This window comes from Colius striatus, chromosome W (genome assembly GCF_028858725.1).
Source record: "Colius striatus isolate bColStr4 chromosome W, bColStr4.1.hap1, whole genome shotgun sequence".
NCBI lineage: Eukaryota > Metazoa > Chordata > Aves > Coliiformes > Coliidae > Colius > Colius striatus.
This window is the reverse complement of record NC_084789.1, coordinates 8,273,309-8,296,908: the sequence shown is the minus strand read 5'-3', so window position 1 is coordinate 8,296,908 and position 23,600 is coordinate 8,273,309. Positions and strand designations below refer to the sequence as shown.

Sequence of the window (23,600 nt, the reverse complement as noted above, 5' to 3'; positions counted from 1 at the left end):
CTGGTTCCAATGGTAACTGAAAACTTGTGTGTGACCTATAAATATTATCACAAACAGTAACAGTATTTGACAAATGGTCTAATCACTACAGTGTAGATCAACACATTTTTTCTTTGCTGTAATAAAGTGTCTCTTCTTAGAAAGCATATGGATTTATACTTTTCCAAATTTATACAATATCTCAGAAACATGCTGACCGTGTTTTAGTCTAAAAAAGTGGAAATATTTCACAAGATAAATATCCATATTTTTTTTACAATATGTCTGCACAAGTTGCACATTATTTTCAAGAGTTTAAGCATTTACAGGTTTTTGTCTTTTTTTGGGACAGCTGTCTTGTTCAAAAACAAGTTTAGCATCCCTTCCATCAAAAAAGGCACACAAGACAATATCAGAAGCCAGTCTGTGGCAAAAAGGCTTATATAAAACCTTATAATAGTGTTTCTCAGTTGCCATTGGTATAGCAACTGTATACAAATCTCAGAGAACCTCATTATGAACATTCCTCCTGAAGCATAATGTATGTAAAGTGGAAAAAGAAAATACACTTTCTGGAATAAGCAATTTCCATAATTAAAAAATGAACTCCACTAGGACTTTTCACATTCGCCATTTAAATCCTCAGGCCATTTAGCAACAACTAGTGAAATTACTAATACATTATTGGAACTGAGCACTGATGCAGAATTCTGCGTGAAGTTGAGGAAAGACACTTTATGTGATCTATCAATATCTTAAAAATTTGAAATATTTTTTGTTTCAAGTGAAACTAAAATTAACTAAAAAAATCAAATTGTACCAATTATCCTTGTGAGTGTCTCAGCAGGTTTCTCAGAAATTGTTAATTTATTTACAAAAATCCAACCCTAATAACTTACTAGGCTTTTTTTTTTTTTTTAATTTCTAATTCCAGAACAATGGAATTTGAATTATGTATATTTCTATGATTTGAAAAACTCAAATTAAACTGATTTTTGTCTTATTTGCATAATGAACCCTTAATTCATAGAATCATAGAATGGTAGGGGTTGGAAGGCACCTTTAGAGATCATCTAGTCCAACCGCCCTGCAGAAGCAGGTTCACCTAGATCAGGTTGCATAGGAACATGTCCAGGCGAGTCTTGAACACCTCCAAGGAAGGAGCCTCCACAACCCCTCTGGGCAGCCTGTTCCACTGCTCCGTCACCCTCACAGTGAAATAGTTTTTTCTTATATTTAAGTCGAACTTTTTGTGCTCCAGCTTCATCCCATTACCCCTTGTCCTGTTGCTAGATACAGTAGAAAAAAGGGATGTCCCAAACTCCTGACACCCACCCTTTAGATATTTCTAAATGTTAGTAAGATCTCCCCTCAATCTCCTCTTCTCCAGACTAAACAGCCCCAGTTCCCGCAGCCTTTCCTCATATGAAAGATGCTCCAGTCCCCTGATCATCTTGGTGGCCCTGCGCTGGACTCTCTCCAGCACTTCCCTGTCCCTCTTGAGCTGAGGAGCCCAGAACTGGACACAGGACTCCAGATGAGGCCTCATCAATCTACGCAGGCTCTTTTACCTTTTCTCTGATCCCTTCCTCGTTCCGCCAGGAGGAGGAAGAGTCGTAGTTTTTTTCCCTTTTCCCAGCTCGGCAAAACCACAACACCGGGGAAAAAGATATGCTACGTTAAGTCTTAAGGTTCAAGTGTTAGGTGACTGAATTATGAATGTCAAATATAATGACTGTTTGAAGGCCATGACTCTCAGACCTTTAAGTTGTCTCCCTTTGCACTACACTAGAAATGGCAATGATCAGTCAGAGTTTTCTCTATAAAACACTGGAAATATATTTCTAGTATTTCATATAAAGAACTATATGACATTTCATTTCAAACCTGGCTTACTGGCTTCAAAACACATTTGTCTGATATTAACATTATGTTAATGAACATTAGAACATAATGCAAGTGCACTATATCTGAGTATCCAAAGCCCTAGTTCAATGATTAAATGTGAATAAGCCTTGCAGAAGATTGAGCAAATCATCATCAGCTGCACTGAAGATATGTTGAAGTGGCATCTCAGGGAAAGACCTAAATGTGACAATCTGGAAGTCTCATCATCCCCTACAAAGACCAAAAATGGAATGTATGTTTTTCTAGTTAGAAAGAGCTCAGCTTTTCACAGAAAGGGAACTTCATATGGCTGTCTTTCAGCAGAAGCCAATTATCTTTTGAATCACCTTCCTAATACTTAGTCACTAACAAAATAAATGTAGGAATAGTGGGCAACAAAGAGTTTTTATTTTAATAACTGTTATAGTTGTTCCACACTTTCCCTTTCCAAGTGATCTGTCCTTCCCTTGCTTTAACGCTGACTAGTCCAAAAAGAAAAACTGCTAACAAAGAAAGGAAGTATGAAAGAACTTTAGAGTGGGTGCAGACAAATGAAGTAAAACTTTTTTTCTTTTGTGAACTGACACGGTGGAAGAGACAATGTTCAAAACAGAGCCAGTCTGCATTTTATCCAAGTTAATAATACAGTCATCCTCCTCCAAGTTAGCTGATCATCATGAGTGTTTTGAGCTACTTTTGAAATGTACAGATGATGCTTTTTCTCTGGGGAGTCGTAGAAGGGAAGGAAAATATGCCAGGCAGTTAAACAACAGATTGTGTACTTTTTTCTCTTATAAGAAATCAATCCCATTGTATTAAAATTCTATAATAAGAATGATCTTGTAACAGACAATTATGCAAATATAGTATTTTAATAGTGGTAAATATTTTAAAACTCTTAGTCACCATGGTCCAGCAACAGCAATACATAAAGCTTTATATACTGACCAAGAAGACTAAGAAGGAAATATTTGGTTTGATTTGGATCCAAGCAATGATATATCAAATTCTTGAAGCCCAACCAGGCTTATGAATTCCATCAATTATGGAAACTCAGTATGATACTAATGGAGGCGTTGCAACTATCTCTACTTGCCCTTTCACAAACATAAACATAGTCAAATTAAGCAAGTACTATCACAGATCTTTTACTGTTTATTACTTAGCCTGGCTTGCAAATATGAGGAGGGAATACTATCCAAATTTCAGAATCAGAAGCCCAGATCCTCACTTTAGGATTTGGAATCTGAGTACAAATTCCACCAGAAAATACAGACTCTGTCTTTTGGGCATCAACAGCTTATGTTAAAAGAGAAGTGCCCCGAGATGACTGAGGACCCTGGCTATTCCCTGGCCAGTCCCACAGATTTAGAACTGAGCATAGCTAGGTTGGTTATCAGCCATGCTTTAGATGTAGGCCCTGTGGCAGATGAAGATCTATCATTATCCCATTGAGATATGGTGGTGGCTACTAGTCAAAAAGAGTCCCCTCACAGGACAATTAACATCAATATGCACTGACCTTACAGGTGCCGCACCCAACCCCACATGGTCCCTGGTATTACAAAAGGTAATTTCTACTGTGCCTGTTCTGTTATCTTCCCATTTCCTTAAAGATGTGGCTATTGTTACCACCAAACTCTGCTGTGTCACCATAAGTTAAAAAACCCTATTCCTTTGTGAAAGGGTCCTTACCCAAAACAGCTTGAAGCATGAAAAACCCATTTGGCCCTTGACATTGCCAAATAGGCAATACACAGCGCCAGCATCAGTGTTACTGGCTCTCAGTGTTACTACCAACAGCCCTTCCCCCTTACTGCAGTAGTCTGCGGGTTCACAGGACCACTCATAGCTCTTCCTGTAGTCACAGCCAAGTATGACTTCCCTAACAGCCCAAGAACCTGCTGTTTTGGGAGATTCTGACTTCTCAGATACGAATCTTCTCAGAAGCCAAACCTTCCATGATGGTCAAGGCAAGGTATCTTGTCACTTCTGAACCAAACCACCTGCTAGTTCCAATAAGTACCTCCCCTACCTCCAATGACCCATGTTGTTAATTTAGAGCAGCACCCTGTAAAACCATGAGCCCCAAACCCCATCACCTCCCTCCCTTCTCACAGAACTGGAAGAATAGGAAGTAGTCACTCACACCCACATCCTGTTTAGCAGCCCCATCTGGCCAGTGGGCAAACCCAACAAACAGGTCTTGGCATCTGTCCGTTTACTATAATAGCATACATTCTGCCTCCTCTCTGCTTAATGCAACAGTCCCAAAAACTGCTGAAGTATTCAACACCATTTGCCTTGCTTCCTATGGATGGCAGTTTTGGACATTAAAGATACTTTCTTCCAGTCCCCCATCCACTCAAATGACCAAGGTCACTTTACTTTTACATAGAATAGCATTCAGTACACCTTTACTCATTTACCTCAACATTATCACCATGAACATACCCTCACTCATGGTCTCTTCACCTTAGCTGAAACTTCTTTCACTCCTGATCTCTCTTGCTGCCAGCATACCAATGACATTCTCCTGGGCAGACCTACACATGAATCTGTTGCACAAGGTATGATCCTCATAGTTTAAGCTCTGAAATAACACTGGGATCTTTCCACTCCTCCCTGTAAATGCCAGTGTCCTGCTCAGAATGCACAAGTCTTCTTGTGTTCCAGTAACAAAAGTATTCCCAAAACTGTCTTGCAATCTCTTTTATCTTTACCAACACTCTCCTCAAAACACAACCTCCACAGTTATTAGGCACTCTATAAATTTCAGCATGCCCACGTCTCTGATCAGTCAGCTAGTCCATTCTCTGTATTCTTTGCTGCAACATTTCACCTGGGACTGGAACACGAGTCATCAACAAAATCACAGAATCTCAGAATTGTACGGGTTGGAAGGGACCTCGAGAGATCATCTAGTTCAATCCTCCCTGCCAGAGTAGGACCACCTAGAGTAGGTCACACAGGAACTCATCCAGGTAGGTTTTGAATGTCCTCAGAGAAGGAGACTCAACAATCCATCTGGGCAGCCCGTTCCAGTGCTCCCTCACCTGAACAGGGAAGAAATTCTTCCGTGTATTTCTTTGGAACCTCTTATGTTCCAGTTTATACCCATTGCCCCTTGTCCTATTGTCGTGGTTTGGCCCAGCTAGCAAAGTAGCACCACGACAGTCTCTTGCTTGGTGCCCCCATTCACCCCTACCCTCGTTAGGACGGCGGAGGCCCCAGCGAAATGGGAGGAAAAAGATAAGCAAGGTTGTTGTGGATTAAGACAAGGGCAGGGAGGGCTCGCTGCCAATTACGGTTCTGGGCAAAACAGACTCCAGTACTCGATTTAGAGAGGAAAGTAGGAAAGTTTATGCTATAAGAAACAGAACGGAATAAAAGCAAAAAAGGGAGTAGGATGATGAGAAAATTACAACCAGCACTTTAGGATCTCCCTCCTCCATCCCTCCTTTCTTCCCGGGCCCAGCTCACTGCTCCCCATATCTCCCCCTCCTCCCCCCTCAACGGCTCAGGGGGTCGGGGAATGGGGGATGTAGTCAGTCTCTCACAGATGGGCTCTGCCGCTTCTCTCTTCTCAGATGAGGACAACTCCTGGCATTCTTCCCCTGCTCCAACACGGGGTTCCTCCCCCGGAACACAGTCCTTTATGAACTTCTCTGGTGTGGGTTGTTCCCAGCAGCTGCGGCTTCTGCCGATACAGGTTCCCTCACACAGGACGCAATCCTTGGTGAATATCTCTGGCGTGGATTCTTCGCCACGGTTGCAGTTTCTGCAGTTACAGGGTCCCTCTCTCGGGACAAAGTCTCTTCTGGGCATAAGTTTAATGAGCTGCTTTGTCGTGGGTTCCTTCCCACAGTTACCTCCGGCCATAGTTTTAAAGAAGAAAATCACTGCGCCTGGCTCGGAGTCTGTAGTGAAGTGATCGGGTCCCTTCCACGGGACATGGCCTCCTCTGGCCATAGTCACTGTCCCTGGCTCGGGGCCTTTAATGAAGTGAATCGCTGCCCCTGGTCCGGGGCCAGCTGTAGCAACATGAGTCTCTGCCCCTGATACGGGATCATTATCAAAATGAGTCTCTACTGTTGATGCAGGGTTTTTAAAGAAGTGAAAATAAATCTCAGCTTCAACAGTCCTCTTTGTAGAAATGCAGGGGAGTCTCTGCTCCAGCACGCCTCCTCCTCTCTTTCCTCACTGATCTTGGAGTCCGCATGGTTGTTTCTCTCACTGTACCTACTCCTTGCACCACCACCAGCCAGAAGAAAAAGAAGGGACAGAAGAAGGAAGAAACAGGAAGAACTCTCCTCTTCCGGCTTCTTCTTAAAAAGTGATCGTGGCGGCGTCTAATTGGCTCAGCCCCAGCAGTGGGTCTGACTCAGAGCTGGGGAGAGTTGCGAGCAACTTCTTACAGGAGCCATCTTTACAGACCCTTCCCCCTTACCAGAAATGGCTGTCATGTCAAACCATGACACCTATCATTGGACATGATTGAGAACAGCCTGGCTCCATACTCCTGATACCCATCCTTTACACATTTGTAAACATTAATGAGATCACCCCTCAGTCTCCAATTCTCCAAGTTAAAGAGCCTCAGCTCCCTCAGCCTTTCATCAGAAGGGAGATGTTCCATCTTTGTGGCCCTGCGCTGAACTCTCTCCAGCAGCTCCCTGTCCTTCTTGAACTGAGGGGCCCAGAACTGGACACAATATTCCAGATGAGGCCTCACGAGGGCAGAGTACAGGAGGAGGAGAACCTCTCTCGACCTACTGCCCACAGCCCTTCTAGTCCACCCCAGGATGTCATTGGCCTTCTTGGCCACGAGGGCACATTGCTGGCCCTCATGGTCATCCTGCTGTCCACCAGGACCCCCAGGTCCCTTTCCCCTACACTACTCTCTGAGTTCATTCCCCAGTCTGTACTGGTACATGGGGTTATTCTTCCCCAGATGCAAGACTCTACACTTGCCCTTGTTGAATTTCATTAGATTTCTCTTTGCCCAACTCTCCAGCCAGTCCAGGTCTCGTTGAATGTCAGCACAGCCTTCTGATGTGTCGTGGTTTGGCCCAGCTAGCACAGCAGCACCACGACAGTCTCTCGCTCGGTGCCCCCATTCACCCCCACTCTCGTTAAGATGGCGGAGGACCCAGCAAAATGGGAGTAAAAAGATAAGCAAGATTGTTGTGGATTGAGACAAGGGCAGGGAGGGCTCGCTGCCAATTATGGTTCTGGGCAAAACAGACTCTAGTACTCGACTTAGAGAGGAAAGTAGGAAAGTTTATTCTACAAGAAACAGAACGGAATAAAAGTAAAAAAAAAGGGAGTAGGATGATGAGAAAATTACAACCAGCACTTTAAGATCTCCCTCCCCCATCCCTCCTTTCTTCCCGGGCCCAGCTCACTGCTCCCCATATCTCTACCTCCTCCCCCTCCAACGGCTCAGGGGGGCAGGGAGTGGGGAATGTGGTCAGTCTCTCACAGATGGGCTCTGCCGCTTCTGTCTTCTCAGATGAGGACGACTCCTGGCATTCTTCCCCTGCTCCAACACGGGGTTCCTCCCCCAGAACACAGTCCTTAACAAACTTCTCTGGTGTGGGTTGTTCCCAGCAGCTGCGGCTTCTGCCGATACAGGGTCCCTCACACGGGACGCAGTCCTTGGTGAATATCTCTGGCGTGGATTCTTCACCACGGTTGCGGTTTCTGCAGTTGCAGAGTCCCCCTCTCGGGACAAGGCCTCTTCTGGGCATAAGTTTAATGAGCTGCTTTGTCGTGGGTTCCTCCCCGCAGTTACAGCTGTGGATATTGGGTCCCTTCCTCAGGACACGGCCTGCTCCGGCCACAGTGATAAAGGGCCCCTCCTTCGGGACAAGGCCTCCTCTGGCCAAAATCACTGTCCCTGGCTCGGGGCCTTTAATGAAGTGAATCGCTGCCCCTGGTCCGGGGTCAGCTTTAGCAAAATGAGTCTCTGCCCCTGATACGGGCTCATTATCAAAATGAGTCTCTACTGCTGATGCGGGGTCTTTAAAGAAATGAAAAAAAATCTCAGCTTCACCAGTTCTCTCCATAGAATGCAGGGGAGTCTCCGCTCCAGCACACCTCTTCCTCTCTTTCATCACTGACCTTGGAGTCCGCATGGTTGTTTCTCTCACCGTTCCTACTCCGTGCACCACCACCAGCCAGAAGAAAGATGAAGGGGCAGAAGAAGAAAAGAAAATGGAGGAAGAAACCTCCCCTTCCGGCTTCTTCTCAAAAAAGTGATCGTGGAGGCGTCTAATTGGCTCAGCCCCAGAAGTGGGTCTGGCTCTGAGCTGGGCAGGGTTGCGAGCAACTTCTTACAGGAGCCATCTTTACAGCCCCTTCCCCCTTACCCGAAAAGGCTATCATGTCAAACCATGACATGGTGTATCAGCCATTCCCCCCAGTTTAGTATCATCAGCAAACTTGCTGACAGTGCCCTCTGTTCCCTCATCAAGGTCATTAATGAATATTGATATATTGAACAGTACTGGTCCCAGCACCAACCCCTGAGGGACTCGACACGATACAGGTCTCCAACTAGTCCTTGCCCCATTGACCACAACTCTCTGACCTCTTCCCTTCAACCAGTTAACAATCCACCTCACTACCTGACCATCCAGCCCACACCTTCTCAGATTTGCTGTGAGGCTGCTGTGGGAGACGGTGTCAAGTGCTTTACTGAAATCAAGATAAACCACATCCACTGCATTGCCACCATCTATCCACCTGGTGACATCTTCATAAAAGGCTGTCAGGTTGGTCAAACATGACTTCCCCTTGGTAAAACCATGTTGACTGCTCCTAATGACCCTCTTGTCCTTTAAATGCCTGGAGACAGCACTCAGGATAAATTGTTCCATCACCTTTCCAGGGATGGAGGTGAGGCTGACAGGTCTGTAGTTACCCAGTTCTTCCTTCTTGCCATTTTTGAAGGCTGCAGTGACATTTGTTCTCCTCCAGCCCTCAGGCACTTCTCCTGTTCTCCACAACTTACTAAAGATGATGGAGAGTGGTTTAGCAATGACTTCTGCCAGCTCCCTCAGTACCTGCGGGTGCATCCCATCGGGGCCCATGGATCATCCAGATTGCTCAACTGATCCTTGACCCAGTCCTCATCAACCAAACAAAACTCCTCCTTTAGCTTGACTTCCTCGGGAGTCTGGGGCTCCTGAGAACAGTCTCCAGCAGTATAGACAGAGGCAAAGAAGGCATTCAGTAACTCTGCCTTCTCTGTATCCTCTGTCACCAGGGCACCTGCCTCATTCAACAGTGGGCTTACATTGCCTCTAGCGTTAGTTTTATCCACAATGTATTTGAAGAAGCCCTTCTTGTCGTCCTTGACCTCCCTTGCAAGGCCCAACTTCAATGAGGCTTTAGCTTTCTTGGTTGCCTCCCTACATCCTCTGACAACTGCCTTATATTCATCCCAAGTGACCATCCCTTCCTTCCATGATCTATAGACTCTCTTCTTCCACTTGAGTTTGCCCAACAGTTCCCTATTTAAGCATGTGGGTCTCCTGGCTCCCTTTCTTGATTTCTTACCAGCTGGGATGCTCTGATCCTGAGCCTGGAAGAAGTGATCTTTGAATAGAGACCAACTATCTTGGGTCCTTTTATTCTCTAATACCCTGTCCCACGACATGTCCCCTAGTAATTGCTTGAAAAGGTCAAAGTTGGCCCTGCTAAAGTCCAGAGTTACGATCCTGCTTGGTTCCTACCACCACAGGTTTTAATCCTTCTCCTTCAACAGTATCAATAGTTAGGACCCCTCAGCCCTACTGGCAGAGTTGAACTCAGGATTCAGGGGAGCGGAAATGGTGCCTGGTGGGATCTGTTCCAGGAAAGAACATCTAAGGACCCTGCTCCTAAATGAAACCATCTTGGTATCAGGAGGTGGCAAGATGCATAACCCTCATATTGTGAGCAGGATCATACTTTAATTGCTACCTTTTCTGACAAAGTCCTTGGGGATTGTCTCCTTACACTTAGGGTTTTACATCATATTCTTCATGACATCCTTCACAACATTCCTTTCCCTGAAGGATTAATTCAATCCATTGCCACTCAACATTTGATTCCTGGTTTCCTTTTCATCACTGATGGAACTGAACCTTTGGGCCCCAACCCTTGTATTCTCACCCGCCTCACCTTTACCCATTCCTGTAGCAGATTTGCCAATTACCCAAGTCCCTCCTTTCACCACCCAGCAGGAGGATGCCTGGTTTACTGACGGCTCAGCAATCCTTTGCAGTAATGCCTGGTTTGGGCGTGACACCACTATCTATACCACTGATGGCCAAATCATTATGGACAATTGCCATAGTACTGCCCAGACAGCTAAAATTCCTGGCCCTTTGCTTACTCTGCCCATACTGTCGGACCCCTGAGCTGCTGTTCTAGCTGCATCTGGTGGCTTTTCCATGCTCCTTCTGCGCTCTTACTACAGAAATTAGGGGCTACCTTCTTTAGGAAGATATTTGCACACTTTGGCTGCTCACCCCATGGCTGAGGCTAGGTGGAACGACTGAGCTGAAGCCACTGTTGCAATCAGTGGGGTAGAACTGATAGGGGACACCAGCATCCATGATCAGCTGATAGCAGCATAATAACAGCAGATGAAACTGAGGAAACCTTAGCCCAAACCCACAACTTGGAATGTGGAACCACCAAGGTAGCTTACTGGTTGCATGAGCACTGTTACAATTTCAGCCCAGGTTGCAGCACACTGGAACACATCTTCAAATGTAGTAAACTGAATGTATTCAAACCATACTGACAAACCCAAAAACCTGGCTTATGGAACCTGTTGTGGTTTTGCCCAGTCAGCAATGAAGCACCACAACAGTCTCTTGCTCACTGCCCCTCATCCACCCCCACCCTCCTTAGGATGGTGGAGACCACAGCGAGATGGGAGGAAAAAAAAAAAACAAGAATGTTGTGGATTGAGACAAGGGCAGGGAGGGCTCACTGCCAATTACGATTCCGGGCAAAACAGACTCTAGTACTCGACTGAGAGAGGAAAGTAAGGAAAATTTATTCTACTGCCTACAAGAAACAGAACAGAACAAAACCCAAAAAAACAGGGCAGGATGATGAGGAAAATACAACCAGCACTTTAAGATACTTTTGGGAAGAGTACAGGAACTTTGCCACAGCATGCACGGGTGCAACCAGGAAGGCTAAAGCCCTTCTAGAATTAAATCTAGCCAGGAAAGTTAAGGAAAACAAGAAAGGGTTTTTCAGGTACATCGGCAGTAAAAGAAAAATTAGGGGGAATGTGGACCCGCTGCTAAACGCTGAGGGTGCCCTGGTGACCGAAGATGCAGAGGAGGCCGAACTACTGAATGCCTTCTTTGCTTCAGTCCTTACAGCCAAGGCCGGACCTCGGGAAGCCCAGTCCAGCAAGGAGAGTAGGATGGCCTGGACAGCAGAGGACTTGCCCTGGGTGGAAGGGGAAGAGGTTAAAGACTTGTTGGCCAAGCTTAAGGCTCATAAGTCAATAGGTCCTGATGGGATGCATCCTAGAGTGCTGAGGGAACTGGCTGATGTGATTGCTAATCTGCTCTCCATCAATCATGAACAATCATGGAGGACAGACGAGGTGCCTGAGGACTGGAGAAAGGCCAATGTCACTCCAGTTTTCAAAAAGGGAAAAAAGGAGGACCCAAAAAACTATAGGCCGGTCAGCCTCACCTCCATCTCTGGAAAGGTGATGGAACAACTCATCCTGAATGTTGTCACTAAATGTATGAAGAAAAAAATGGTTATCAGGGGGAGTCAATATGGATTCACCAAGGGAAAATCCTGTTTGACCAGCCTGATAGCCTTCTATGAGGGCATAACCGGCTGGCTAGATGAGGGAAGAGCAGCGGATGTCATCTACCTTGACTTCAGCAAGGCTTTTGACACTGTCTCCCAGAACATCCTCATCAGAAAGCTCAAGCAGTGTGGCTTGGATGAGGGGACAGTGAGGCGGATCGAGAGCTGGCTGAATGACAGAGCCCAGAGGGTGGTGATCAATGGCACAGAATCGAGTTGGAGGCGTGTGGCCAGTGGAGTTTCACAAGGATCGGTACGGGGGCCAGTCTTGTTCAACATCTTCATCAATGACCTGGATGAGGGGACAGAGTGTACCCTCAGCAAGTTTGCTGATGACACCAAACTGGGAGGACTGGCTGATTTCCCAGAAGGCTGTGCTGCCATTCAGTGGGATCTCGACCGGCTTGAGAGTTGGACAGAGAGGAACCTCATGAGGTGCAACAAGGACAAGTGCAGAGTCCTGCATCTGGGAAGGAACAACCCCATGCACCAGGACAGGCTGGGGATTGATCTGCTGGAGAGCAGCTCTGCAGAGAGAGACCTGGGAGTCCTGGTTGATAATAAACTAACCATGAGCCAGCAATGTGCCCTCGTGGCCAAGAAGGCCAATGGCATCCTGGGATGCATCAAGAAGAGTGTGGCCAGCAGGTCGAGGGAGGTTCTGCTCCCCCTCTATTCTGCCCTGATCAGGCCTCATCTGGAGTCCTGTGTTCAGTTCTGGGCTCACAAGTTCTTTTTCTTTTTCAATAGACAATTTTTTAATTAATTGCTCTTTTTTTCATTCAGGAATGTTAAGGTGAACTGATACATTTAGTTTATATTTTAAAAGTGACATTTTAAACAATCCTCTCTTTTACACTACTACCACGTCGGAGATATTCATCTGTGAGAGACTGACCATATCCCCCATTCCCTACCCCTATGAGCTGTTGAAGGGGGAGGAGGTAGAGATATCGGTAGCAGTGAGCTGAGCCCGGTTGTATTTTTCTCATCATCCTGCCCTGTTTTTTGCTTTTTGTTCTGTTCTGTTTCTTGTAGGCAGTAGAATAAACTTTCCTTACTTTCCTCTCTCAGTCGAGTACTAGAGTCTGTTTTGCCCAGAACCGTAATTGGCAGCGAGCCCTCCCTGCCCTTGTCTCAATCCACAATATCCTTGGTTATCTTTTTTCCTCCCATCTCGCTGGAGAGTGGGAGTGGATGGAGGGCAGTGAGCAAGAGACTGTTGTGGTGCCTCATTGCCTGCTGGGCAAAACCACAACAATCGACTGTTGAAGCAGGAACGGCAAACTTGAATAACCATTGTACCAGAGATCAGACAAATCTTGGAAAGTGTTTTAAAAAAAGCCAAACACTGTTGTCAGGAATTCCTTTTAGGATGACCTCCTACCATTAGGAGGATATGGAACATCCTACTACTTTACCCAGTTGTTATCCTTGAGTGGCTTCTTACTGGTTTTAACTGTCAATATTAAAGATCTGTACATGGCTTTTGGCCCACACTGTTCTGATTGTTACTTGCATACCACCTTACTGTCTTGTCTCAATGTAACAATCATTCCATGATCAGACTCCTCTCTACACCTGACCCTCCCAGTGAGATGGGTTCTGTCAACATCAGTCTTGGCCTTTTGCTGCCAGGGCAAGTCAACCACCCTTTCCCTCACACAGTCACATAAGCAAGAGGTGAAAATATGGGGCTAGTATTGCCTTATACAGTGTCTCCTCCATATGGTGACCACATATCTTACAGGGCTATAGATCTGTTTGGTAATTGTGCACTGCTTAAGGTAGCATCTGAGCACTGTTCACACAAAGGAAAACTGGCACAGAGGCGGAGCAGAGGTGGGATGTGTCAACTGGTTAGCAAGTCCAGAGAGTGCTTCCACAACTACAGAAGAGGACAGTCTGATCAGGAAATTCAGGACTCCTCATACCCATCAACTGGTCCAAGTTGCTCATCAGAAGTTATGCCCTGCTTCCTGTTAGTCTGCCTGATAACCATTGTTAGATAGGTCATTGTGTGGACTGACATTAAGTTTGTCCTGGTATTGCTAAATTACTGAATTTACTGTCATCTCAAAGATAACTGTACTACTAATTTGTATTTGTTACAGTAACATTACTCTGAGATAAACTGTTTATCCCTAAAGCTGTTGGTCTGGTGTTTCTTATTATATCCCAAAACTACAACTTACCCAGGCCAACTTAAATCCCTACAAGTTGTTCCTACTTCTGCAAGTGATTAAAGCCTTCTTCTGTTGGAGTGCCCAGTGTTTCAAATCAGCTAGTCAAGATCAGAGTCTCTGGGCAAAAAAGGAACCTGGAAGAAGGCAACAGCATTTGATTGAATTCAGTTCAGAACTTCAATTCTAGAGAGGAGCTTTGAGCTATCTATCATAATTGCAGGGTAAAACATCTCCGCATACCATCTGCCCACAAAGACGTACACTGAATATTAGAAGCTTTTTAGAGATGTCCAAATAGATTCAGGTGGTTTCTTGATATCGCTGACTTGATAGAGCACTAGATGATCTCTACAGGTCCCTTCCCAACCCTTACCATTCTATGATTCTATGAAATGTAAGATTAAACCACCACATCAACATAAAATAATTAAACACAGGAGAGGAAATATTTTACATCTCAGTTGCCAGTTTAAAGTCTGTTGGTCACAGTGATCTTCCCATCATCTGCTCCCTGAAGTAAGGTTTTATATATATTCAAATTTCACACAAGCAGTAGTTAGACCAATGAAATGGGATCACAGCATGAGGGAGAGCAGTGGCTCACTAGGATATAAGTCGGTGTCACATCTCATTTAAACTAAGCAGAACACAGAAAAGGGGATACTTGCCCAGTTCGACTTGTAGCTTATGCATCAGGCACACAATGCAAGAAAAAAGGGACTTTGTGATCAAAACAAAATTATGAAGAATTAGAGGCAGCAGTGAACTAAGTAGGACAGAAAGACCACAATGAACATCCCTACTAGGCAGTGTACTAAACTTTGGTGTTGTGAAAGCCCCCTGCTTTTGTAAAGCTCCCAGAAGATGTACTGTACCTCAATCTAGAACACTCAGGAAGAAAGAGGACAGATACATTTAAAACTATCACAGTGATAAAACTGAACCATAAGACATTTTCTGCTTTGTGAGAAACCAAAGAATCAACAGAATTCAACAATTTCTTATCTGCTTTCTGACTTTCTTTGAGTTTATCCAACTTTAGCGGGTCTAACTATGTACACATCACTGGAGCTGCTTAAACAGACACTGTACATTTACATTTCTGAACTGCTAACCAAATTACACCAGCACATCTATGCACGATAAATCAAGGCAAAAGACTTCGTTCAAGGTGTTTTCAGACAGACCAGTCCCCCAATCTGGTTCATAATATACAAACATTTAAAGTATGGTGCAAAAACCATGCAGAAGCCACTTAGTCATGAAAGATAAATTATACTGCAGGTTACTTGATGCTTTCAGCTCTGTCTGTGCCCTAACCCTCCACTCCTCACCTCACACTTTCATGTTGTCTCCAAAGAGATGGATAATAAATGGTCTACTTCAGTAAAACATACTTATGGACTGTTACGTCTGTGTACCGTACTCAGAAGTGGCATATGATTAGCCTGATGTTTACCTTCAGCTTCATTCTAGTATTGCCGACTAACCACAGCTTGGAAAAATATCAGTCTTCTGCTCATTACAAATATACCCACAATTAAGGCACTGGTGATAATTATTTACAGTTATTGAGGAACAATGTATATGGGACAGAGAATGCATATATCCATGATGTCACATTTCTAGAAGCATAGCAAATGCAAAATGATAGAAGGCTGTGTGAAAGGATAACACTCAGAAGGCTGGAAGAGTTATCTACTTGACTCTCCTCAAGCCAAGACTGTGAGTTTGTTGCAGTTATTTTACCCAATTGTTTTTAAAGATTTCTAACAATTGTGATGCTTATAGAAACTCAGTCTATTTCAAAACTACACTTTCCTTACAGTTAGCAAGCTTTGGGAAGTTCCTCCCCGCATCTCCTCTTCCTTTCCTAAATAGTCTAACTGCCTTCGCCTGCTGCTGTCAGCAAGTGAGAGGAAGTCCACATTTTAAGTAGTAATACACCAAAGAACAAACAAAAAGTGCTTACATTTGAGGACATCCTGAGGAGCAATTCAACTAAGATGCAATCAACAGCCCACATATCGACACCACCACCATACGTTCTAATGCCAAACAATAGTTCTGGGGCTCAGTATCACCTGAAAGAAAACACATTTGGGTACAAAAAAAAAAAAAGAAAATTCACCTAGCTTTGTTCATGTCTCAAACTACATCATAGCAATCCTACAAAGAGGATACTGCTCCTGCCTATATATTTTTCAGACGCCGAAGAGTTGCACTCTACCTTACAAAGTGCTTTGTTTAAGAAAGACTGAACAACATTGTGCATGCATCATCAGGGTCACATATAATCACAAATTAACTACAATTTCAACTCAGCTGATCAACAAGCAACAGAACTGCAGATGTGCAAATGAAAAAAGTAACAGGCGGGTTTGCATCTTATAAATCAAAAGTCTTTCAACTTTATGTTGAAGAAATGACAGAAAGACAGAATTCCTTCCAGCTTCCAAAAATCTCCATATCAACAGACCTAGGTAGAGACTAGTTTTATGCAAAATAAAGCTTGACAGCAGTTGTTTAGAACAGCTACCTCTACTGCCTAAGATCAATCAAGTTTAATGTAATGATCTGATACACGCTGTATTTGAAGCTACTGTAGCATTTCAGCTTTTTTAATAAAGGTTCTAAAACAAACCATATTTGCCTGAATAGTTTTAGCATCATAGCAGACAAAAGGAACACCTTGCTTATTTTGCAGTCTTGCTTTTTAAAGCATACCTTAAATAAGCATGCCATAAATAACATCAATAAATATTTTAATTGATTCAAGCTTTTGTCTCATAATAGGTAACATGACTAGCTACAAAAAAAGATTCTCAGGCTCATCATTAACAGAAAGTAACAGCTGTCCTGCTCTGAAAGCCATGCTTATTGACAGATACTTATTATTTCCATGTGTTTCAAGAGTATCATACCCTAGAACAATCCCCATGGATACATATTCTAGCAGTTCTTATGGAGACTTTGCTAAACAATGCTTTGTGTTTTCTTCATGAGGCTCCTGCCACTACAGCTATATCACATGAGCTAGATGTCAAACTTGGACCATATAGATTTGACATGACATATTTCAAGAGACACTGCAAAACAGCTACACAATCACTCTCTAAGAAACAAAACAGAACGTCTTACCTTGTTACTACCTGGTGTGTATAAACTCTATTTGGGCTTCCAAAAGATTTTTCTAAGCTAAAGTCAGCCAATCTTAAACCCCCATTTTCATCTAACAACAAATGATTTGGTTTAAGATCCTGTCAGTACAGAAAGCAAAGAATAAATTTTGTCAGTGTTGATAAAAAAGACATATAACAAACCTTCTGGCAGGTATGCCATAACAGTATTCTAAAATGCAGCAGGCTTTTGATTCTATCCTAAGTCTATATTCTGAGAAAAAAAAAAAAAAAAAAAAACACAAAACCAAAACCACAAGAGACCAGGTATTTCATCATACATGAAAATCATAGTAAAACATACCCATTTAAATATCATATGTAAGCTACAGAGTTTAAAAAATAACCTACTTCTTGATACGTTTTAGCTTTGCTGCAAGAACATCAGTTCTGCTGTAACTGCGTTGTTGCCAAATGAGTAATAAAAAGACTTTGCTAATGTTTCAAATAAACTGTACCACTTCCATGATTTCTACAGTTAATACAGCAACAGTGGGCTATGGGCTTACCTCTGAGTAGCAGCAAAGCATCCATACAGCCATTTGCTCACTCTGTTCTCATTTCATCTCCCAACCCTCAGCAGAACAGGGGAGAGAACAGGAAGAGCAAAAGCAAGAAAACTCTGGGAGCGATAAAGGCAGTTTAACAGGTGAAGGAAAGAGGAAAAAACCCAACCAAATAAGCAGTGAAATGGAAATGGTTGACCACCTTGCACAAGCAGACTGATGCCCAGCCAGTCTCCAAGCAATGAACACCTTGGAAGCAGAAAAACATCCCTTCTTTCTCTACCCTAGTTTTCACTGCTGAGCGTTATGCTGTATGGCATGAGATATCCCTCTGGCCTACTTGGGTCAGCTGTCCCAGCTGTGCCCCTCTCCGCTTCTTGCCCAGCCTACTTACTGGGTCAGAGTGGGAAAAAGAGAAAGCCTTTACAGTGCCCAAGCACTGTTCAGCAATAGCCAGAATTGGTGTGTTGTCAACACTCTTTTAGTCACAAATCCAAAACACAGTACCTTAGCACCTATTGTGAAGAAAGTTCAATCCACCCCAGTCAGACTCACTTCATAGTGCTAATCAAAATCATATAGAACTTGAGAAATTTTTATACAAATATCTAAATGATAAATAATCATAGAATCATAGAATGGTAGGGGTTGGAAGGGACCTCCAGAGACCATCTAGTCCAACCCCCCTGCAGAAGCAGGTCAACCTAGATCAGGTCGCATAGGAACATGTCCAGGCGAGTCTTGAAGACCTCCAAGGAAGGAGACTCCACAATCTCCCTGGGCAGCCTGTGCCACTGCTCCGGCACCCTCACAGTGAAATAGTTTTTCTTATATTTAAATGGAACTTTTTGTGCTCCAGCTTCATCCCATTACCCCTTGTCCTGTTGCTAGATACAATAGAAAAAAGGGGATGTCCCAACCTCCTGACACCCACCATTTAGATATTTGTAAATATTAATGAGATCTCCCCTCAGTCTCCTCTTTTCTAGACTAAACAGCCCCAGTTCCCGCAGCCTTTCCTCATATGAAAGATCTCTTAACATTTCTGGTACCGCTATTGTCTCTCCAAACAGCTAGCATGAATGCTTATGGATTAAGAACATTTGAACTTCAAAACTATCTTCATTAGATTCTATCAAATATGACTTATGTTGCAGCATAAAAGCTGTCAAATTAGTACATACTTACCCTATGTAGAATCCAGTACTGGTGGAAATATTCTAATCCTTGAAGAGTCATCAGCCTATATGCCTTGATGTGAGACTGTGACAACACAATACTAGTATTCTTTATAATAACCTGTAAATTTACGGATATAAATTGAAAGCTTACTATGCAAGATCAACTTACTTTCATTCTTTCCGCTCAAAATTTATTTCATGCTTTAAGACAAAGTTCAAATTAGCAGTCACATATTCTCTACTGTTCTCACTCTTTTTCCAGAAAAATAAGTCTATTCTGGAGAACAGAAATTGAAGTAGACAATCCAGGATCCATGCAGGATACTACATCAACTTTGCATAACCAACAAGTGAGAGAAATGGGTGGAAAAATGAGTTTGTCATTTTATCTCATTTACAGGTTGATACTCAAACTTACAAGACAAAGATGTACACATAAAAAAGATAAGTGTCGATAAACTTGAACTCATTCTTGCTCTGTGCAACCTAAGCATCTAATCTTTTTAAATGCAATGGTTTCCTCTTCTATTTCCAAGAAGACCTGGACTATGCAAAATACTTTTTTTTTTTTTTTTTTTTACATTTTAATATATCCAGTAGCTTGGCATCTTTCAGATGATCTTTTTATTGTTTGCACAGTTTTTCGACTTTAGCCCACTTAAGAGCTAGCAAACTGTAGGGGAGGGGTTTTTTGGTGGGAATTTCTTGTTTGATTGGTTTTTTTTTTTCTTTCATTCAGGAATGTTAAGTTCAACAGATTCCTTTTGTTTATATTTGTAGTGGTTTTGCCAGGTTTTTTTTTTGGGGGGCAGGGGGAGCTACAGGGGTGGCTTCTTTAAACAAAGATCTGCCAGAAGCTTCTCCTGTAGCTGATAGGGCTAGGACCATTCAATTCTAAGATGGATCCAGAGTTGACCCAGGCCTGGCCAATTAGTGACTGAGGTAACGCCTCTGTGAATAACGAACCTATTTGAGAAGGGGAAGAAGTTGTGGTGCAGTTGCTAAACCGCAGCAGCAAGAGGGAGTGAGAATGTAGGAACATCTTCACAGACACCAAGGTCAGTGGAGAAGGAGGGGGAGGAGGGTGCTTAGGCCCTGAAAGAAAGACTCCCCTGTGACCTGTGGTGAAGACCATGGTGAGGCAGCTGGGCCCCTGCAGCCCATGGAGGCCAGCGGGGAGCAGAAATCCACTCGCAGCCCGTGGAGGAGCCCACGCCGGAGTAGGTGAATGCCTGAAGGAGGCTGTGACTGTGGGAAGCTCACCCTGGAGCAAGTTCCTGGCAGGACCTGGGAGTCTGTGGGGAGAGAGGAGCCCACGCCAGAGCAGGTTTGCTGTCAGCACTTGTGATCCTGTGAGGGACCCAGGCTGGAGCAGTCGGTACCTGAAGGACTGTTCTCCCAGTGGATGACCCACGCTGGGGCAGGGTGTGAGGAGCTGCCAGAGCAGTTCGTGAGGAACTGTATCCCATGGGAAGGACCCACGCTGGGGAAGTTCGTGAGGGACTGTCTCCCGTGGATGGTGGAGGCCCCAGCGAAATGGGAGGAAAAAGATAAGCAAGGTTGTTGTGGATTAAGACAAGGGCAGGGAGGGCTCGCTGCCAATTACGGTTCTGGGCAAAACAGACTCCAGTACTCGACCTAGAGAGGAAAGTAGGAAAGTTTATGCTATAAGAAACAGAACGGAATAAAAGCAAAAAAGGGAGTAGGATGATGAGAAAATTACAACCAGCACTTTAGGATCTCCCTTCTCCATCCCTCCTTTCTTCCCGGGCCCAGCTCACTGCTCCCCATATCTCTCCCTCCTTCCCCCTCAACGGCTCAGGAGGGCAGGGAATGGGGGATGAGGTCAGTCCCTCACAGATGGGCTCTGTCGCTTCTCTCTTCTCAGAGGAGGACGAGTCCTCTCATTCTTCCCGTGCTCTGATACAGGGTCCCGCACACGGGACACAGTCCTTTACGAACTTCTCTGGTATGGGTTCTTCCCAGCAGCTATGTCTTCTGCAGATACAGGGTCCCTCCCTTGGGACACGGCCTCCTCCGGCCATAGTTTTAATGAGCTGCTTTGGTGTGGGTTCTTCCCCACAGTTACAGCTTCTGCAGATACAGGATCCTTCCCATGGGACACGGTCTCCTCCGGCCATAGTCACCGCCCCTGGCACAGGGTCTTTAATGAAGAGAATCACTGCCCCTGGCTCGGGGTCTTCTTTAGATAAATGAGTCTCTGCCTTTGATGCAGGGTCTTTAGCAAAATGCAAACAAATCACAGCTTCACCAGTCCTCTCCATAGGATGCAGGGGAGTCTCTGCTCCAGCACACCTCCTCCTCTCTTTCCTCACTGACCTTGGAGTCCGCATGGTTGTTTCTCTCTTCCCACTCCTTGCACCACCACCAGCTGAAAAGAAGAAGGGACAGAAGAAGGAAGAAATAGGAAGAACTCTCCTCTTCCGACTTCTTCTTAAAAAGTGATCGTGGCGGCATCTAATTGACTCAGCCCCAAAAGTGGGTCTGGCTCAGAGCTGGGGAGAGTCGCGAGCAACTTCTTACAGGAGCCATCTTTACAGTCCTTTCCCCCTTACCAGAAAAGACTGTCGTGTCAAACCATGACAGAGGGTCATCGGGAGCAGTCAACATGGTTTTACCAATGTTCGACCAACCTGATAGCCTTTTATGAAGATGTCACCAGGTGGATAGATGGTGGTAGTGCAGTGGATGTGATTTATCTGGATTTCAGTAAAGCATTTGACATCGTCTCCCACGGCATCCTCATGGCAAAACGGAGAGTGTGGGCTGGATGATCAGGTAGTGAGGTGGACTGTTAACTGATTGAAGGGAAGAAGTCAGAGAGTTCTTGGATGGACGTAGCTTGGATGAGTGGACAGCGAGGTGGATCAAGAGCTGGTTGAATGACAGAGCCCAGAGGGTGGTGATCAATGGCACAGAATCGAGTTGGAGGCGTGTGGCCAGTGGAGTCCCTCAGGGATCGGTTCTGGGGCCAGTCTTGTTCAACATTGGGGACCCCACATTGTAGCAGTTATGAGGGACCCCACAGTGTAGCAGTGGGAAGTGTGAGGAGGCTTCCTCCTGAGAAGAAGCAGCGGCAAAGTCCATCTGTAATGAACTGACCGCAACTCCCATCCCCCATCCCCTGCACTGCTGGGGGGGAAGGAAGCAGAGTCCTGGGAAGAGGGAGGGGTGGGAGGAGGTGGTTTAAGATTCAGTTTTATTTCTCATCTCCCTGTTCTTATTGTTCCTTTAATAAATCAAACCTTTTTCTCCCCAAGTTGAGTCTGTTTTGCCCATGACGCTAATTGCTGAGTGATCTCTCTGTCCTTATCTCAACTCAAAAACTGCTCGTTATATTTCTCTCTCTCTCTCTTGTCCAGTTTAGGAGGGGGAGTGATAGTATGACTTGGTGGACACCTGACTAAACCACCACAATATTAAAAAAGTGACATTTTAAACAATTCTCTCTGTGACGCTAATTTTATTTTGCCAAATGACAGGGACGACAGGAAAGACACAGACATCAGCAAAAAGACCAGTCCTGCTTCACTGTCTACTTCAAAATGTCACAAAAAAGCGCAGACAATGTATTCAGCCACCATACATAGCCCACTACGCTCTAGGTAACAACAACAACAAAAAAAAAACCAAAATGACACACAATCTTTAGTCTCCTACTATGCTGTCGTGGTTTGGCCCAGCTAGCACAGCAGCACCATGACAGTCTCTTGCTCAGTGCCCGCATTCACCCCCACCCTTGTTAGGATGGTGGAGACCCCCGCAAAATGGGAGGAAAAAGATAAGCAAGGTTACACATAAAAAAGATAAGTGCTCCGGCCATAGTGATAAAGGGTCCCTCCTTCGGGACATGGCCTCTTCTGGCCATAGTTTTAAAGAACAAAATCACTGCCTCTGGTTCGGGGTCTGTAGTGAAGTGGTTGGGTTCCCCACATGGGACACGGTCTCCTCCGGCCATAGTCACTGTCCCTGGCTCGGGCCCTTTAATGAAGTGAATTGCTGCCCCTGGTCTGGGGCCAGCTTTAGCAGAATGAATCTCTGCCCCTGATATGGGGTCATTAGCAAAATGAGTCTCTACCGCTGATGTTGGGTCTTTAAAGAAATGAAAATAAATCTCAACTTCACCAGTCCTCTTCGTAGAAATGCAGGGGAGTCTCTGCTCCAGCACACCTCCTCCTCTCTTTCCTCACTGATCTTGGAGTCCGCATGGTTGTTTCTCTCACTGTTCCTACTCCTTGCACCACCACCAGCCAGAAGAAGAAGAAGGGACAGAAGAAGGAAGAAACAGGAAGAACTCTCCTCTTCCGGCTTCTTCTTAAAAAGTGATCGTGGCAGCGTCTAATTGGCTCAGCCCCAGAAGTGGATCTGGCTCAGAGCTGGGGAGAGTTGCGAGCAACTTCTTACAGGAGCCATCTTTACAGCCCCTTCCCCCTTACCAGAAAAGACTATCATGTCAAACCATGACATATGCCTATCCAACGAAGCATAGTCTGAAATTTAATGCCTGACAGGTCTTACCTTGGTCCAGATGAAACAACAATATTGTGTCATCTTTTTCCTGTCCCTGTTCCTTGTACAAGACATGTCTTCCCAATTTCCCAACATCCTCCCCAAGGACTGATCGGATGAATGCACCCAGGACTTTTCCCCTCATCCCTTTTATTTTCTCTAGGCCTAGTACTTTTTATTTCCCATTCTTATTTCCCAAGCCTTTTTCTGTCACTCCGTTCTTTCACTTCATCCTTCTCCAGCTGTTTTCCTCGCGGAACAACAGACCCGCGGATTCAGACTCCGCACTCACCCATTGTACGTCTCTGT

At 44.7% G+C, this 23,600-nt stretch overlaps 1 pseudogene; it reads right to left on the bottom strand.

Moving 5' to 3' along the window:
- LOC133628599 (cyclin-dependent kinase 7-like) overlaps positions 1 to 23,587 on the bottom strand; it is a 47,823-nt pseudogene extending 24,236 nt beyond the window's left edge.
- Between the last annotated feature and the right edge of the window lie 13 nt (positions 23,588 to 23,600).